The sequence below is a fragment of the Schistocerca nitens genome, chromosome 7 (genome assembly GCF_023898315.1).
Source record: "Schistocerca nitens isolate TAMUIC-IGC-003100 chromosome 7, iqSchNite1.1, whole genome shotgun sequence".
In the NCBI taxonomy this organism is placed as follows: domain Eukaryota; kingdom Metazoa; phylum Arthropoda; class Insecta; order Orthoptera; family Acrididae; genus Schistocerca; species Schistocerca nitens.
The window spans coordinates 589,191,422-589,212,088 of NC_064620.1; positions in this window are offsets into that span (position 1 = coordinate 589,191,422).

Here is a 20,667-nt window from a genome sequence, read left to right on the forward strand (position 1 = left end):
AGACTATACCGAAGTAAGACGAAAGTAAAGAGGAATAGCAGAAATGCAAATAGTGATTCACTTAACATTAAAATTGGTGTCTTGAAGTAGACGAAATTACGAAGTTGTTCTGTCCTGGAAGCGAAACATCCCATGACGGTCGAAGGAAGGAGGAGATATTATATACAGATTGGCACAGGTACAGAGGGTGTTCCAGGCGAAAAACACATACGCCTACATTTGTGGAAGAAGTTATTGACAGTCTATTTCTGGAACACGGCGTTGTAATGCAATGTCTCATGGACTCAGGGAAAACCAGAAAAAAAGGGAATCGAAGCTTTTGAGACGTAGTGCTACAAAAGAATGTTAAAAATTAGATTGACTGTTAAGATGGGGAGAGAGGAGCTTCTACTCAAAACTGGCAAAGAAATGATGGAAAACACGGACAGTAACACTGCACTGGATGATACAATAGATGATAGGATATCAGAGAAACATTTACATGGCAGTAGATGGAGTTGTAGAGGGTAAAACCGGCAGAGGAAGACTAGATTGGAATAAACCAAACAAAAATTAAGTATGTAGGGCGTAACTGCCGCTGTGTGATGAAGAGGTTGGAACAAAGCAGATATTCGTGGCGGCTGCGTCAAACCGGACAGACGATCCCGAAACTAGAAGATATTCCTTGTCACTCTATTAATCTATGGCGATCAACTGCTAGAAGGGGAGCAAGGCCTTTCGGATAATCCCTATAGAATCTTACATGTGTCTCACCTGCTCGAGATGACTTCCGAGCATTAAGCGAGAGTAGTTAATTTTCTATTCCGCGAACACTTACCTGAATATCTGCCAATTTGCGTTCGTGTGGTGATTGGAATGAGGGACGTTATTACGATCTTCCGCAGTGAAACAGATTCTCAAGAACCAATTCAGTATTTCGGTCTTATCTTTGTCATCTTCCGTTCCGGCACCGGTATTGTCAAAGGGACGGAATAAGTGAATGACTCCTCAGAACTCTAAAGCTTCGTACGATTTTTAGTGATTTTTTTTTTCTAATTCGGTGAACGTTTTCCTCACTTCTATCCTTATTATCATTGACACTTTGTTCAGCTTTTGTCAGCGATGGTCGACAATCGTTGAAACCTGTGGTGAAGGCTTCTTTGTTTCGCAACAATTTTTTAAAACTGCTACTAAACAACGATCAATCTTTCGCATTCCTTGACACTTTGCTCCAAAAATACTTAAGATGCATGCTTTTTAATTGTACCCACTTGTGCTCCACGTCTTCCTGCTCCGAACTGAATACTTGACATAAGACATCCTGACACTCTGCCGTTTGTGTCCTGCACTCCTAAGTAAAAATATTTTTCTAGTATTCATAACATTGCTTTTGATACACTTAGTCATTGATGCTATCACATCGTTATGAACACAGATGCCTTCCTGTAATGATTCGAAAATTTGCATGTCTATGCATTGCCAGAAAGATTCATAACTTGGCTATACATCAGCTCGAAGTAATTTTCCGACTAGACGTTCAGAATAACACCATCCCCTGCATCTGGCATCCGTTTTGATCACATGATTCCCCTATTCTAGAGCAGGCATATCGAAGTATGCCCCTCTTGCACTAGTGTGATTAGGAAATGTATTCACCATATTCTGCAAGTTCTCTCTGAAAAGCTCTGTCATAACAACTGAGGACGCAGGTGATGTATAAAAGCATCACATTACTGTGTTAGATCCGCCTGTGATCATTAACTTTGCCCTGATTCTTTCACATTCGGAATGTATAACTACCTCGATAGCTAGAATCAGATTCTTTACTGCTGTAAATATGCAGTCGCCATGAATGGAGCCGAACCTGATGGGGCACGTAGGTTTACTCTAGCAGAAGATTTTAAAATCAGGGCAAACTCTACTGAAAAGTTGGAATTCATTCTGTGGCACTACCGTAGCGTATTTTTGATATTGGGAAAATCAGAGTGTTTCTGTATATATAATGGTTTTCATTTATGAAGAGTATCCAAGACCTGGTGGTTTAGGCGGTTGTCTCGAAACTGAAAGGATGCGGGAACGAATCTGGGACGGACTATCAAACTTTTCAATCTGATTTAGTGTAGGCTTCTCATCTCAGTAGTGTAAAGATTCGCCAGCAACAGACACAATGTTCGGATGCCACTTTAAACCATAGATTCCTTTTTTGTGGTAGGAGTCCTGGAGTGATTTGGGAATACGTAGGCTGCCGAACTGGCGTGTAAGTGAAAGATTTGCACCAGATGGTTAAATCAAACGGAATTATTATTATTATTGTTATTATTTACGAACGGTACAAAAACCAATTGTTTTTCGTTTTCTTTAAGTGCGTGCCGACGTCGCTCTTCGTATTTACGACAGCAAAGGACGCCTTTACAAAAGAGCCGAAGTGCAAAGGCTTTCTTAGCACACAGGATCTGAAAACCTAATAAAAGAAAATTTAAGCTTATAAAGCAAATTAATTAAATTCTTTTGATACCGAGATATATTCAGAGTCAACAGCTGATCTCACTTTTCTCGTAGCGAGTAAATGGCGGAACAGTCTGAATTTTATCTGCTGACAAATCTTGGATAATACTGGTTCCGTCATTTATGTGAATAACAATACACTTCTTTTCGTACGCTCAATCCCTCAGTCGAAGTGCAGCACTAGCATACGTATTACATATAGAAGTATTTCGCCACGTGAAGTCTTCTATCTGTTACATGCTACGTATTTCTTTGGAAAGATTGCATTCAGTAAGTAAAAATGTGACGCCATATCTGACTACCCCCAGAGACAATAACTGGTAATTCACCAAAGGCATCATCTTCTGCATCTCCGTGTGCTCCACAGCTCATTCGTTAATTTCATTATGTGAAGGAGTTTAACCAAGTGACTGGTAGAAAATTATGAGTGTATTGATTCTCTTCCACAGTTTCTAGGCTACCAGTCTGTTGTTTCAATGTGTATTTGTTGAGCCGTGGCTGGCTCACGTTGATGCAGTTTGTTCTTTGGCATTTTTTCACAACCGAGTGGCGTCTTATTGCTCCCTGAGTTACTACCATAACAAGTTGCTGACTTGCCTCCGTCAGTGGCAGCAGCAGCAGCAGCAGCAGCAACAGCGCTTATCGATTCCAGTACTGCTGTACAATCTTTGGTGTGACCGCTATATTTCCATGTGGTGGTGTGTGTGGCAGTTGGTCGGTTGGGAAAGAGCAGCGGGGGAGTCTCCGCAGAGCGAGGTCAGGCCGGGACCGCTGGTGGCATTAAAGCGCAGTCGGATTATGAGGTGTTAGCTGCGAGAGCTACAAAGACCACTGAAGTTGAGTGATCCGATAACCTGTTATAAAACCTCAACTGCTGTGACATCTATTCGTTCATTGTCGGTTGTTGCTTCCTGGGCTGTTCCGGCTATCAGCAATGTATGTGTGTTGGAGTTGACGAAATTTTGCAGCCGTCTTCCTGTGTCGTCTTTAACCATTAAATCGGTTGTTATTTATGAGTGAAGTGCACCAGTGGTATTTTCTGCCTTGTGGCCGTTAACGGCCCAGTTACCTGTCCTGGTTGTTAGCGTAATTTTCCAGAAGTGTGTTTTTCCTCGCCCTGTTGATGCTGTAGTTCGACAGCGTTTTAGTTGCTTGCTCATCTTTTTTTTAAGAGTGGTTATTGTGCCTTGGCTGGCCAATTTTGAAGACGTAGTGTGGCTGGTATCTTCGTCCTTAGATGATATTTTCCATTATCGTACCGTTGGTAGGGAGGAAGTTAATTGACTAGGTTGTTGGTCGTCCTTCAGCTATCCCTGGGTCTAGTTGTCATCCAATTATTAAACCTAACTCTTGACTGCCTGTCTCACCTCACCTTACGTTAAAGCTACCTCCTCATGTCGACCCTGGGAACACTTCTGAGAACCACTGTTCTGTTGGTTTTAGATTATGATTTTCGTTTTAGTCTGATGTACACTCTTCGACATAAAACTCGACCGGCGGCCGGCCGCTGCAGAGGCTAAGTCCGCGCCGATCGCGACATGGGAAAAATAAACTGACCAGCTCGCTAATTCTCTAAGTCCCACTATCTGCACAATCTGGCAACACTGTAGACTGCGGCACTTGCTGGAGGACGTCTTGTCCCATGTTAGACAAACCCTAGACTGTATACGCCCGTGGTCTAGCGGTAGCGTGCGTTGTGTATATCTACAATGTCTGTGGATCGAGACCAGCTGGCGCAAAAATTTTTTATTGCCTCTTCTCTCTGAGTGCTGAAGACGTGAATGTAGTGGTAGCGCAGATTCAATCTGTTTCACTTTCTGACACATCGATAGCAAAATTTTATGCAGTAACCATTTTGCGGCATATTTCTTGCAGACTGTCCTCTGGACGCCTCATGCGTCAAAGCTCCGGGATCAACTTGCCGGATACCGGCAGCGGCCGTGGCGACAGCAGCGGCGCTGCACTCCCCCGTTCTTTATCGAAAACGCTTGCTACCGCTCATCGCTTTTGATGATTTAAAACGCTTTATTATTATTAAATGTTGCTCCACAGAAAATTTCTACGATTTCCATTCTCGCTCGAAGGCAACGGAGACAGACGCCCTGATTAGTAGATGGGTACTGTATTACATTAATCGGCAAGATATGCCGCACATATGTATAATGAGGAAGTCTGCGTCTTCATACGTTTCCTCTTTGAAATCTGTATGGTCCAAAATTAATTTTATAGACTGGGACGAAATCAAATCACCTCAATACCTTAGATGATAGGCGAATGTGAGAATACTATGTCGCGACCGCGAAAAGTAACTTGGTAGTTAACGGAATTTGATACTTCGTTTGAGTGATTCGGTGAACAGTAAAGTGTTAGAATTCAATTGTAAAGCAAGTAAGACACAAATAGGATTCGTGTGATGAACTACTATTGCCTGAAGACCTGGCACTCACCACACACGGCTAATGAAGAAAATGATGAAGAGTGGATGACTGTGTGCTAGGAAACATTAGTTTATAAGTAGGAATGTGTTGATTTACCATAATTATTTTTAGTAATGGTAAATTTAAATTCATGATTTTGATTAGTTTCTTTCAAAATCTGATCTGGAAGTGCAGGAAAATATTGCCTCGTGGCTGTAAGTAATCGAGCTGCTAACAGAAATTCATGGTAGAAAGTAATGCTCTTAATTTTGATCTGAAAGAATTAGTTTCCAAAGAAGCCATATGTAGCTTGCGTCTGTTTTAGTTTGTTATTTGACGAGTTTCTGAAATTCATGGATCAAGGCAAGGTTGCTAATTTAGTATGAGTGAATAAGAAGTCAACTTTTGTGAAATGAGTCAGTAGAAATTTACGTGTGAAGCTGATTCTTTGAACAACGGGATTTGAAAGATACGTGGGAATCAGTGAGATCGGTTTCCTGAATTAAATAAATGGGAAACAGCATAACAGTAATTCGTGTAGCCATGCTATGCACGCTATACACGAACTGTAAGTATTGTGAAAAGTTCTGTGTATGTATTTAAGTATCTTTTGGAGGAGAGGTTGTAGATGGTATATTATTTAATGGTGTCGAGGTATAATTAGGAAACCAGTCTAGGTAACATGTGGAAGGTTTTTTTTCAGTTGCAATAACGTGCCGCGCACAAATACACTCCTGGAAATGAAAAAAGAACACATTGACACCGGTGTGTCAGACCCACCATACTTGCTCCGGACACTGCGAGGGGGCTGTACAAGCAATGATCACACGCACGGCACAGCGGACACACCAGGAACCGCGGTGTTGGCCGTCGAATGGCGCTGGCTGCGCAGCATTTGTGCACCGCCGCCGTCAGTGTCAGCCAGTTTGCCGTGGCATACGGAGCTCCATCGCAGTCTTTAACACTGGTAGCATGCCGCGACAGCGTGGACGTGAACCGTATGTGCAGTTGACGGACTTTGAGCGAGGGCGTATAGTGGGCATGTGGGAGGCCGGGTGGACGTACCGCCGAATTGCTCAACACGTGGGGCGTGAGGTCTCCACAGTACATCGATGTTGTCGCCAGTGGTCGGCGGAAGGTGCACGTGCCCGTCGACCTGGGACCGGACCGCAGCGACGCACGGATGCACGCCAAGACCGTAGGATCCTACGCAGTGCCGTAGGGGACCGCACCGTCACTTACCAGCAAATTAGGGACACTGTTGCTCCTGGGCTATCGGCGAGGACCATTCGCAACCGTCTCCATGAAGCTGGGCTACGGTCCCGCACACCGTTGGGCCGTCTTCCGCTCACGCCCCAACATCGTGCAGCCCACCTCCAGTGGTGTCGCGACAGGCGTGAATGGAGGGACGAATGGAGACGTGTCGTCTTCAGCGATGAGAGTCGCTTTTGCCTTGGTGCCAATGATGGTCGTATGCGTGTTTGGCGCCGTGCAGGTGAGCGCAATAATCAGGACTGCATACGACCGAGGCACACAGGGCCAACACCCGGCATCATGGTGTGGGGAGCGATCTCCTACACTGGCCGTACACCACTGGTGATCGTCGAGGGGACACTGAATAGTGCACGGTACATCCAAACCGTCATCGAACCCATCGTTCTACCATTCCTAGACCGGCAAGGGAACTTGCTGTTCCAACAGGACAATGCACGTCCGCATGTATCCCGTGCCACCCAACGTGCTCTAGAAGGTGTAAGTCAACTACCCTGGCCAGCAAGATCTCCGGATCTGTCCCCCATTGAGCATGTTTGGGACTGGATGAAGCGTCGTCTCACGCGGTCTGCACGTCCAGCACGAACGCTGGTCCAACTGAGGCGCCAGGTGGAAATGGCATGGCAAGCCGTTCCACAGGACTACATCCAGCATCTCTACGATCGTCTCCATGGGAGAATAGCAGCCTGCATTGCTGCGAAAGGTGGATATACACTGTACTAGTGCCGACATTGTGCATGCTCTGTTGCCTGTGTCTATGTGCCTGTGGTTCTGTCAGTGTGACCATGTGATGTATCCGACCCCAGGAATGTGTCAATAAAGTTTCCCCTTCCTGGGACAATGAATTCACGGTGTTCTTATTTCAATTTCCAGGAGTGTATTTGCATGCGCCTACGAAATATTAAATATGAAAACAAATTGTTTCTTTGTCATATAATTCTTAATCAAGGCAATGCGGGCAGTTGCCAGCTAATATCAAAATTGAATGTAAGGGAGGAATAAAGAAAAAGAAATACGAGAAACAAATCTCGAACCCATGAACAACTGTGTACCATCCTGGAAACGTGCTAATGCGGCTATCTCACAATTTCAAAGGATGAGGAAACCATCCTGTCCACTTTTCGAGAACGATATTTCCTGACAGAAAGCATACCAGGCTGAACGGCTTTAGGTTGAGACACCAGGAACCTCAAACTACGTCACCATTACGTTCATTCTGTGATTCCTAGCCCCGTCATCACGCACTTCCCATGTCAAAGTGGCTGACAGAAACGAGCGCGAACGACCTGGGATTAGGTGATACACACCTATATCTATTTATTATTTTCTTGTCATCTCGATCACATATTGAGAGTAAACACCTCAGAAATAGTGGTTTTGAGTTAGGAAACGTATTTCAGTTCAAAATGGTCGCTTCATGCAAAAGGTGGCCATACTCAGCTACGATTATGGCTGTGAGCACTCTCGGACTTAACATCTGAGGTCATCAGTCCCCTGGACTTAGAACTACTTAAGCCTAACTAACCTAAAGACAGCACACACATCCATGCCCGAGGCAGGAATCGAACCAGCGACCGTAGCAGCAGCGCGATTCCCAACTGAAGCGTCTAGAATCGCTCGGCCACAACGACCGGCTGCTAACATTATGGTAAGGGCAGTATTTACTGCTGTGCGAACACGGCACTTCTGCAGTAAAGTGCTCAATTTATATAACTATAGATGTTTTTTTCATTAGTTCCAATTTTTCTGCAAAAGCTTTATCTTATCAATTCATTGCGCTACTGCTCTTTTTTAAGTTCTAATGCCTAAGGGACGAAATTGCTAGGGTCATGAGTTCCTAGACGTAGAAACTACTTACACTTGCTTAAACTAACTTATTCGAAGGGCCGGATGGAGTGGCCGTGCGGTTCTAGGCGCTACAGTCTGGAACCGAGCGACCGCTACGGTCGCAGGTTCGAATCCTGCCTCGGGCATGGATGTGTGTGATGTCCTTAGGTTAGTTAGGTTCAATCAGTTCTACGTTCTAGGCGACTGATGACCTCAGAAGTTAAGTCGCATAGTGCTCAGAGCCATTTGAACCATTTTTTTTTTATTCTAAGGAAAACACACACATCCATGCCCGGGGGAGGACTAGAACCTCTGGCGGAAGCGGCCGCGAAATTTGTGACACGGAGTCCCAGACCGTGCGGCCACCCCACGCGGCAACTGCTGTTATAAAGGTAACAACTAAGAGACTATTCATAGCTCTCTGTATCATGTGTGTTCTAAAACCTCTCAGGACTTTCGGCAGTAGTATTCTTCGCGAATACCAATTTACATCAACAACAAAACAAGACTAAGTCCCTCAAGAGACTAGAATTATCTGCCAGCGACACGAATTTGTATTGTTTACGTCATCTATCTGTGAAACAAGACGGTAACAGTTACTGAAGCAATAACCGAGGTTATTATTGATGTATTAACTATGGCAGCTATGAAGATAAACTCGTATGAAAATGCACAATAGCGCATTTTCCCATTGTTTCCTATCTTCTTCAGTAGTCTCACATTACATTTTTCTTTGTGAATCTACCATATGAGTTCGATGTGTTGCACTATTATCCATAATAACACCTGATATTCTAGTCATGTATAACAAATTTCACCGAAGCTGACCGGTATAAGTACACAATTCATTCGCAGATTTCAGTGGTGTAATGTGCTTTCGCGTTGGCGCCTGGCAGCGCAGCTCCGCCGCTCCACTAGGGCTGACAGGCTGTGGGTAGCCATGAGGCCTTTCTGATCTGTCCAATTGTTTCATCATATTGCTTCTGTTTAGGGTTCTTGGCAGAAGTTTTGAAAGTGTTTTACACACCTGTGGTCATTCACTCTCTTTCGGTATTGGTGCCGAGGGACCATGCTCAATTTCCATAACATCATCTTTTTACATTGACGAGTAATCTGGATAGTCGTCACGTTCATGTGCCATCTACACCGCAAATTTAATATTACGGTCCTAGGAACTACCCTACAATACGTTTTGTGCTTCATAATCGGAACTATCTGCATTAACCGTTATCAGAACAATGTCAGGGAACAGAATGCAGCAGTGCCTTGGTAGCTACTTGGGGACCTGCTTGAGTCGGGGTCCAAGGAAAGGGTAGTTCCTGGTTCACATTATATTACTCTAGCGAAAAGTACCGAATTTTCCTTTTTCTCTGCAAACTTCCAGAAATACACTGCTGGCCACCGTAAATGCAACACCCTGAAGGAAGCATCCGAATCAAGTGAAATTGACACCATGGGTTTGCAGCGATGAGATATGCAACTGATTAGAATTTCAGCGCAGACGCACATCACGCGCGCCTGTGGCGCCACCTCATAGCGCCATTTAAGGCTTGGCGATTTCGACGAGTGTACGTTCGGCACGTGTGTTTACCTTGTGGTTGTTTCACAAGACGATCAGTTATGCCTCGTAGACAACAGCGAACATGTTTTGATCAAGTATCCGAGTTCGACAGAGGAAGGATAGTGGCTTACCGAGATTGTGGATTATCATACAGGGAAATCGCTAGTCGTGTTGGACGAAACCAAACAACTGTAATGCGGATATGTGACCGTTGGATGCAGGAGGGTACGACGGACCGACGTGGTCGATCGCATTCACCTCGGTGCACCACTGTACGTGCTGATAGGCAAATTGTGCGCATGGCAGTGACGGATCGTTCAGTGACATCCCGAACCATAGCACAGCACATTGCGTCTGTAACGCATCATCCAGTGTCTGCGCGTACCATTCGACGCCGTTTACAGCAGAGTGGTCTGTCCGCAAGACGTCCATTGCTTCGTCTACCATTGACGCAGAACCACAGACGTCTCCGTCGCCAATGGTGTGATGACAGACGGATGTGGACGGCAGAATGGAATGACGTTGTCTTTACTGACGAGGCACGCTTCTGTCTGCAGCACCACGATGGTCGGATTCGAGTGTGGAGACACCGTGGAGAGAGGATGCTGGACAGCTGCATTATGTACCGCCACACTGGTCTTGCACCGGGTTTTATGGTATGGGGCGGTATTGGATATTACTCTCGCACGCCTCTAGTACGCATTGCCGGTACTTTAAATAGCCGGCGCTACATATCCGAGGTGCTGGAGCCAGTTGTCCTTCCTTACCTTCAGGGCTCGGCCACAGCCATATTTAAACAGGATAATGCGCGACCACACGTGGCACGCATTGTCCTAAGGTTCTTCGTCAATAACCAGATTGAATTGCTTCCCTGGCCGGCTCGATCTCCGGATCTATCGCAGATAGAAAACATGTGGTCCATGGTTGCTCAACGAGTGACCCAGATTACATCCCCAGCTGCCACACCAGATGATCTTTGGCAACGTGTGGAAGCTGCTTGGGCTGCTGTACCCCAGGAAAACATCCAACGTCTGACTCAATGCCGAGACGTGTGGCAGCGGTGATCTCCAACAATGGCCGCTACTCTGGCTACTGATTCTGGCAGGAACCACATGTCACAGATCTCTGTAAACGTAATCATTTGATACTTGGTCAACATGTTATCTATAAAATAAACTTTGTTGTGCTACCTCTTGTCTTTCTTGGTGTTGCATTTACGGTGGCCAGCGGTGTAAATTCAGTAGAAAAATGCTAAGATGATATTTGCATTGTGTGAACTCAACGATCAACCTATTTTGATATGTTTTTATTTTCACAGCCATTTTCGTTCTGCATTGCAATAAACTTCATTCATTATTTGCTTTTTCTCGTTACCATTATTATTGTCATTCTCTCACTCGCAAGAGTTTTCACATCCCTATTAGGTATCGATGCACATGAAGAGTGTCTATTAAAGAAGGGAATACTGTATGTTACGTCATGCAGAATACAGTCATTTACTTCGGCACCTCGTGATCAACGCTACAGGAGAAGTGAGATACATAAAGTTGACAATGGGACGACAGATATGGTGGCACAACTCTGCAACTACTCCTGTTGATTTAACGCAGTGTTACCAGATAAACTGGTGCTCCGGAATCGAAAGTGTAGTACGGGCTTTGCCACAGTAGCAGAGAGCTGCTAATTTCGGACCATAATAGTGCATTACCCTTGGATCAGCTGCTGGTCAGTGTGTTGCAACTGTAAATGGAAGGCTTTGTTTGATAGTCTTGTGCTGATGCTGACTGAATAAATTACGCCAGTGGAGCCAGTGGATAAAAAACGGTTTAGTTTTGAGGCCTAACTCTCGAGGGGTGGAGCGGGGGGGGGGGAGGGAGGCACAGCGGTTTGCTTCATGAATTCCAAGAAAAAAAAACAAAAAACAACGCAGGACGGGTTCGAACAACTACTTTCATGCACAGACATGCATTTGGAATCTGTTGATCGTTTAAGGGGCCAAACAAGAGGGTAACATTACGGGAACAATAATCAGGCTACTTAGTATGCAATAGAGCATACAGATTTCAAGGAGGAAACGTATGAAGACGCAGACTTCCTCATTATCCATATGTGCGCAACATCTTTCGTGTTAACGAAAGTAATATCCCGCTTTACCTCTTCTTAAATCTCAAATGAAATGAATGCCATAAGGAATCGAACGTTTGTTGATTGCATATCTTCTTGCTTCCATCCCTAACAACATATTTCTTCATTCTCGTGGTAATCAAGACATTCTATATGTATGCTGCAAAAGATTGCACGTAGACACATTCGACATCGATGTGCAAAGCGTTTGATATGTTACATTATATTCAAATCGAATAAGCTTTAGATGTATTTTTGCTTCCTTTGTATTCTGAGATGATTATGAACGTTACGGAAAATTATCTCACGTGCTTTATGCTGAATGAGAAACACTGAATCATCCGTTTTGCTTTCCCTACGTTGAAATGATATAATGTCGGCGTCACAGCCTTCATCCACGCCAGAAGCTGAAACTTGTATCTTTCTGGATTAATGATAATTGAATGCCTCAGATGTATACATAGCCCACAAGGCGACGTCAGAAACTATCAGGGGAGAACGCCGCAAAGAAACCAAACGTACGCGCGCGTCTCCCCTCTGAAGAACCGTATCGGACAATCACGTGAAGCATTTCGCAAAAGACCTGCCGCGTAAGAGAGCTGAGAATTGGCAGCGTCGTAGCAAGTATTTGTCAACACAGTGATAGTGCATTTACTTCCGGGTATAGCCCTGCATTGCCTCGCTAAATTCACTTGGCATTCGTTTTTCACATCGAAGACTCATACGATATAATCCACTGTAAGATGAGGCACTTAGAAAGCATATTTAATTTCTGGACTCTAAGAACGGCGTTCTTCACATAAGTGACACCTGTTTGTGTGTTTAATGTTCCGTTTTGAGGCTCAGGCAATATCGCAATGACTGTAGTCCGGCTGTTGTCGCCAGTGCGTCGTTAGCGCAGGGTTCTCTTGTGTATTGCGGGGTTAGTGCCATATGAGATAGTAGTTCCAACCTCAGTGGAAGTCGCTGAACACGACCTTTTATTTTCCATTTTAATTAATGGAGTTGCAAACTGCTAGTAAAAATTCCTTATACGAAATCTGAAGAATGCTCTAACACATAAATCTTCGTGCAATTTCGAATTATGTTAATATCATGGATGTCTGCTTTGCAAATATTTTTGAAAAGATTCAGACCGACTGTCAACGATACCAATTTGAGCTTTGTTATTCATATAGGTCTAACATGTCAGGAGGTTCTTTATGAAGTGAACATGTTGATTAATATAGTTCCTCTGTTCTAAATTTTTGCAATATCATTTAACTGTAGACGTTTTATGACACCGGCGTTAACAATTCCTTTCCGTTCTGTGAAACCTCAAAAACGATAAATTTTTCTGGTTAATTCTGATGACCTTAACTGTCACTTCCGATCAACGTTAAATACATTTTGAATCCATACATGGAATTCCCAATATTCATTGTTCCTGCATTGCTACAGAGCATGCATTGCAAGGTAGTCACACAGTTTGTCGCATATTTGCATAAATAATTGACTTTGAAAAGAAAAGAAACGAGGTATGAAGCATTTATAATTTCATCGAATGTAGTGAGGTGGTTCGATTTCGTCCAAGTCTCTAAAATTAATTTCGGGCCATACTCAGCTTTTGCCGGTTAGTGTAATACAGTACCCATCTACTAATCAGGGCGTCTGTCTCCGTTGCCTTCGAGCGAGAATGTAAATCGTAGAAATTTTCTGTGGAGCAACATTTAATAATAATAAAGCGTTTTAAATCATCAAAAGCTATGTGCGGAAGCAGGCGTTTTCAATAAAGGACGGGGGAGTGCAGCGCCTCTGCTGTCGCCACGGGCGCTGCCGGTAGCCGGTAAGTGGATCCCGGAGCTATGCCGCATACGGCGTCCAGAGGAGGACAGTCTGCAAGAAATATGCCGCAAAATGGTTACTGCATAAAATTTTGTTATCGGTATGTCAGAAAGTGAAACAGATTGAATCTGCGCTACCACTACATTCACGTCTTCAGCACTCAGAGAGAAGAGGCAATAAAAATTTTTTGCGCCAGCTGGTCTCGGTCCACAGACATTGTAGACATACACAACGCACGCTACCGCTAGACTACGGGCGTATACAGTCTAGGGTTTGTCTAACATGGGACAAGACATCCTCCAGGAAGTGCCGCAGTCTACAGTGTTGCCAGATTGTGCAGATAGCGGGACTTACAGAATTAGCGACTTGGTCAGTTTATTTTTCCCATGTCGCGATCGGCGCGGACTTAGCCTCTGCAGCGGCCGGCCGCCGGTCGAGTTTTATGTCAAAGGGTGTACTGTGCAAGGCCTTCAGCCATCTATTAATTTACTTTGTTTTAATATTAAGGCCTTCAGGTGACTTAAATTAAAGTTTGAACATCGATTTGTTTAATAACTAAAATTTTGAAAATTAGTTCTGTTTGAAATTCTCGTTGTCCAGGCCCTAAATCCTGAGTTGTTCAATGTCTTGTGTGTGGCCTTCAGCCGAGTATTTATGTGAATTTATTTTTGTAAGGCCTTCAGGCACGTGTATTCTACACAGCAATTTTCATAAATTATGTTCAGGCCTTCAGCCGTTCCCTGATATTTGTGTGGTTTTGGGACGGCAGCCCAGAGGTTCGCAAGTTTCTAACTATGCATTCTGCCATATTGTTTTAATTTGATCCTTTTAAGGCAATGTGTAATTAGATGGTTCTTAGGTATACAAAAATTTGTGTGTTTTGTGTAACAGTAGTAACTTATTATGGCCCCCTCCACAACCATAACTTGATCCGCTCTGTCCTGCGAAACCAGATTTCATTTTTATTTTAAGCTCTTCTTACGATTCATCTTAAACATGGCCTCCGGTGCCACGGTGAAAGCTGCTATTTCTCCCACATGCAAATTGTAATTAACAGTCATGACAGCAAAGAATCTTACGACCAACAGAAAAATGCATTCTAAAACATTTGATCTGTTGTCTGACACGTACTATATTATTGTTTTGTGAGACATACATACTATGTCAACTTTTGACTCACGTCAGACAAATATTGCTCTGAAATAGTGACGATAATTTGTCCGTATCACAGTTCCCTCCACACGCCACACCTAAGATGATGCCGTAGATTTCTGCACGTCAGTAGGCTCTGTAGCTGTAGCGCATGAGAATGAAATTCTGCGGCTCGCATCAGTGCAAAGGATTGTAATTTGAGTGTGTGGCATTTACAATGAACTTATCTCTGAGGGTGGCATTTGTTGTGGCAAGAAATTATGCTGACTTGTTTCTAAATTTCAAATCCAATAAATTGACTTAAATGTGTAGTCTTTGTGGGAATGGAACTGATGACCTCATACATCATGGTATGTTTGCAGAGATGTCATTCCAGAAATACTGAATATACAGTGGTACGGATCCTTTGTGGAGAGTGAAAAGTAATCCCTAATTGGGAATAGAATCTATAAACTTCAGCTCCTCTCCTAATGTCGAGCAGTCCTCCCTTGATAGATCTTGACAGCCTTATTGATCTTCACCTCTCGACCACGTGTTTCTTGAGAAACGAAGAAAAATGAAATTTTACTACTCGTGATACTGAAGTATTCATATCCGCGCAGTAGATTCCCTTTTTTCAAATAAAAAATATTCCTCTGTAAATTAATACTTCATCTTATTTTCATAAAATGTAATCTTCTCGCGATTACAGCGTTTTCCTTCATGCATTAAAGAGCTGATATTCCATCTTTGAGGCAAAGGGAAAACAAAACACTCAACATTTGATGTTCTACTTAAATGGGCTCTCAACGTTTCACTTGCCATTTATGTCCAACATAGACCTAAGAGAGTGTAACCGACTCGTGCGCTGTTCGACGAGCAATCAAAACCTTGTTAGTCCGCCGCAGTGGCCGAGCGGTTCTCAGCGCTTCATTCAGGAACCTCGCAACCGCTACGGGAATGCCTCGGGCATGGAAGTGTATAATGTCCTTAGGTTGGTTAGGTTCAAGTAGTTCTAAGTTCTAGGGGACTGATGATCTCAGTGCTCACAGCCAAAACCGTGTTACATCTTTGCCGGTAGCCAAGCAACGGCCGACTTCGCGTCTTGGCAGGCGACATGCGCACTTTGTGCCTCGACGACTTTTCACGCCGGTCCTCATCGGCTTCACCTCGGTCGTTCGCCAGCGAGAGCTGGAGGGTGTCCGTCCAACGGCAAGTTGTGGACATGGACGCTATGAGTAGTTGCTGGAATAGAATATTTCGAGGCAGTTAGTGGCGCTATTAGACTTCCACGCGCAACAATCCCGTCGCTCAATTTGATACAGGACGGCGTTAGATCTTAATCTGTTATTTGTGGCTACAGAATCATGGGAAAAGTGGAGTTGCTAAATTGTAGTTATTGGCGCCTGTTGGGCTTCCTTGATAAGACTGTATGTATAATCAGAGTTACCCGCTGTGTCTTAGGGAGCCATATAGCGTGTGTTTAGCTTTCAGTTACTTTGGTTTTGCTTAAAAAACTTACCTGCGGTAAATTGTCATAGTTAAGGGTTTCTGTCTGTTCTTCGAAGAGTCATTCTTGTTTAGCGCATTTGAGCCAAGTTTTCAATTTATCAGTATTGATGCTGCCTTCATGTGATTTAAGTGTGTACTACTTAACTACCAGTTGTTTTAGGGGAAGCCTTGTGGGCTTGATTTTAAAAATTTTATTTACACATTCCTTTATGGAAACAGCCTGAGTCGTTTCTGTTTTAGCAATGGTTTTCAAGTGTCGTTATTCTGATTAGCTAAGACCTGTATGATGGCCTGTTGATTGTCTGATTGGCTGAGTATATGGGTTTCAACTAGCTATTGATTCTACGTGTTGTAGTGAAGGCAGAATTTCATACAGTGTGTTGTTGAATTTATTTTGATAGCGTCTGTTCCACTCACACTGTCAAACCTTAACTGAAAATAGTTTACACTTCAGGTACTGATGATTATTGGTAACTTCCTTGCAGTTGTTTTCATATGTCCGTTTTGACATCTCAAAAGATTATCGTCTGAACTGCATGCAGAAAAATGTTAATGATTTGTCTTTTCTGGATGAAGATTTTTGTGACCTGATGCCTTACCAGTCCCAGTTCCTCGCTTGTTACATTATTTCAACAATTGTTAAGAAATTATGAAACATTTGTAACCAGTAGTCCTGTAAAGTTGATGTTTGAGGTATGGCAGTGTGATACATGTAAAGTTCCACCAGCCAAGGTTAGCTCACATTTCGGCGCCAACGCCTTGCTGCGTCAATGACCTCCACATCACCCACGTTCTGTTTCCCGTTTTGTGCAATCTTCATTGAGCCGGGCTATAGGGTGGATGAGGAAGAACATTCCAATGAAATTCTTTGTGCTTCCCTCGGATGTGCAGACTTGTATAGGGCCTTGCGTTGTCATGAAGTTCGTCTGTTTTTTTGTGGTGACAAACACGCTGAAGTCGTTTCTTCAATTTCCTGAGGGTTGTACACCGCACTTCATAGTTGATCTATTGTCAGTCCCATAAGATCGTAGCCACGATTTTAACGCTTGAGGGCGCCGCTTTGAACTTTTTGTTCGGAGTAGAGTTGCTGTGCCGCCACTCCATGGATTGCTGTTTTTTTTTCCGGCTCGAAGTGATGAACCCACGTTTCAACACCTACTATGATGTTCGACAAAAAACTGTCACCATCAGTCAAGTAACGCGGAAGCAATTCCGCACGGATGGTCGCCGGTTGGTCTTCATGATGTTCTTTTAGACAAAGAGGAACCCAGCGGGTACACGCCCTTGAGTACCACAACTGGTGGGCGTGTGTGTCGGAACTACCAACAGAGAATTCCAGTTGCGCAGCGAAGTGTTTGTTAGTGATCTGCACGTCCTAACATTTCAGTAGTCATATCGATGTGCGGCCAGGTGGCACGTGAGAAATCGAACAGGTTTGCACCGCCTTGTGATGACGACTAACATCTCGCCCAACGACTCACCGTGCGTTTGTCCACGCCAAGCCTCCGTAGACATTCTGCAAGCACCCACAAATATCTGCGATGGTCTGGTTATTCGGCAAAAGAGACTCAATGACAGCTCTCTCTTTGGAACGCACCTCCGTTACTGATACCGTTTTGAAGGCTACGTACAGCGCCACCACCTACCTGAGCTTCATGAAACTATAAGGGCTGAAGAAGGGATATGTCACAACAAATTCCGCACTTTTTCAACCGAAACTGACCTAGAAAAAATTGTCTTCTATTACTTAGTCAACGTCCCTATTAACTATGTTCTTACAGTTAGAATTTTCTGTGACTTTTGTAAGGAGTGTGTCAGAAGTTCAAAAATGGTTCAAATGGCTCTGAGCACTATGGAACTCAACTGCTGTGGTCATTAGTCCCCTAGAACTTAGAACTACTTAAACCTAACTAACCTAAGGACATCACACACACCCATGCCCGAGGCAGAATTCGAACCTGCGACCGTAGCAGCAGCGCGGCTCCGGACTGGAGCGCCTAGAACCGCACGGCCACCGCTGTCGGCCTGTCAGAAGTCTCCATTACACTGATTAAATATTAAGTACGGCTCGTCTTTGCATTGTGTAAGATTGGAAATAAATAAGCACTCAGATATCGATGGTAACAATCTGAGAACGAAGCATGGGAGCGCGATTCTATGCATTGTTGTGAGACGAGTCAGTAGTGTTGGTCGAGAGCTGGGAGGCATAAGACTTGTCACACTACCCTCACATCGGTGATGGCAGATCTTACCACACTCAAGACCCATTTCCATTTATATGGCTTCGAGAGATTAAGTGGCTTAACTACGCTTGAAGATGGATTTCAAGGTAAAATTCGCAGTCATAGCGTAAAGCGCATTTGCAGGGTTACGCTCGTGATTATTAGTCCGAGTCTCCAATAATCCCATGTTTTGCTTGTCAGTTAAAGAAGGCGCCCTTACCCTCCAAATAATAATAATTATTCTGCACATCTAATTCACAAAAATACTGTGGTTGTTAAATGTTAATGTAACTCCACCATCATTGATACTTGTCATTGTCAGGCATTTCGCCATTATTAATACTTGTCAAACTATTATTGATAATGATGATTTCTCAAGTTTTTAAATAAACATTATTTATAGAATCCCTTCTCACAAGTTATTTAGTAGTTAATACGCTCCAAGCAAATTCCTTTTTATTAAATTCATTCTTATTGTTACTAAGCTTTAGTCGCTGTTGTTGCAAATTGCTGTAAACCACTTGAAACAAGGCAGTCATCTAAAGTGGTTAGTGCAAAACTTAACAGAGACACTGACATACCATAAAGCGAGATTCTGTATCACCTGTAAATTCTCATTCAGATACGCAATGAGGTAGCTTATCCAAATGTTAGTTTAAAGTTTTTCATGTCACGATCTGTTGAGGGCTTAAAAGACAGTCAAACCGACACTCATACAACACGCACGCAGTGCTATGCTGGTTAGATTCCGATTCCTGATACCTCAGGTTGCTTATCGAGTCTATTTTTACAGACGAACATAGGCGTTATTTGCTGTAGTACGTTACATATTGATTGTTGGTATGTAGCACTTTCATTACTGCCCTATCGCCAGAATTCATGGCATTCTGAACAGGGATTGTGCTTATCGCTGAAACAACCGGTTTCCGGTTATATCGATCCGCTTGAAAACCCTGTTTCTGAAATAATTGATTTCCGGTTTTTATTCTTGCTATTCCCTATAATAAAGGCATAAATGGAGCGAATACGGAAAAACTTTGACTCTCTCAATATCAGTATCAATAGAAACAAAAATTTCACTAAGCAGATAAGTAAAAGAAGTCCGTTCACCGTTCGCTGCTTTTTTCGAAAAGTGACAAGTGGCTGAACGCTACAGAAAAATTACCATTGTTCTATTATTGATTCTTATTCTTTGAATTTACGTGCAAGAATCATTTTTTAGTTGAGGATCAGTCCACTATTTGGGCTTTACGAACAGTCAGTGTTAAAGGACGATGACTGGGGTTGGATAACGCTATTTTTTGTGTTAATTTGCCTGTTTTCAAGCGCTACAGACAGATAAAGGCATATTATAGAGACCAGCTACTTTTTATTTTTATTGTAATTTGTCGATGAACTGTTAAGTTTTTCCACCCTACATGATGTCTCAAGTTTGTTGTGGCTGTTCCTGTTCTTAATCGTTTAAAGCAAATGGAGCATTGTACTTCATTCATACTGCTCGTCGTACAATACTTCCAGACAAGGATGATGCCATTCTGTAATGCAACTAATATCTGACGGCAACAGCGTGAAATTAACATACAGACCAGACGGGACAAGTCTCGCACATAGCATGTACAGTAAGTTCCACAAGAAAGAGTACGACATAATGTTAAATGTAAAATCCGCAGCGACATCTCTGGTAGTGGCCTCGAATGTGTACCCAATGAGATTTGCACTGTGTACCGATAAACAGCATAGGAGTTGAATGTTTTCTTTTGTCGGTTGCAATTTTGGCTTTTCCACTTAATTTACAGCCAATTTAACGCTGAAAAATGTGCAATAGTTCACAAAAATGCGCTCTGAGATCCGTTAAGAAGCCATTTGGTTCTAACGATGGAAACTGGGTGCTTCAAGAGGACAACGATGCGAAACATCGCAGCTGTCTGTGTACAGAGTGGAAATAAGACATGGGCTGTCGACAATTGGTTGGCCTCCAATGTCTCCGGATGCAAATGGTTGGTCGTATGTTAATATGAAACTTAAGTGAAAGCCAATACATATCATGAAGAAACTGTCATATAAAATCAGGACTACATGGAGATTGTTGCAGGAAACCTCGCGAAAAGCGTCCTAAAAAGATGCCAAGCTATAATCAATAATGCAGGCGACTGCATCAGCTATTAAAAAATTTGCAATTAGTAATAACATGTAGTTTCATGAAAACATACTTTTGTAATAGTGTCTTATTTCATACAGATAACTGCGTACACTTTCTTGTGGAAGTGACTGTTGTAATACCGCAGTTTCGCCA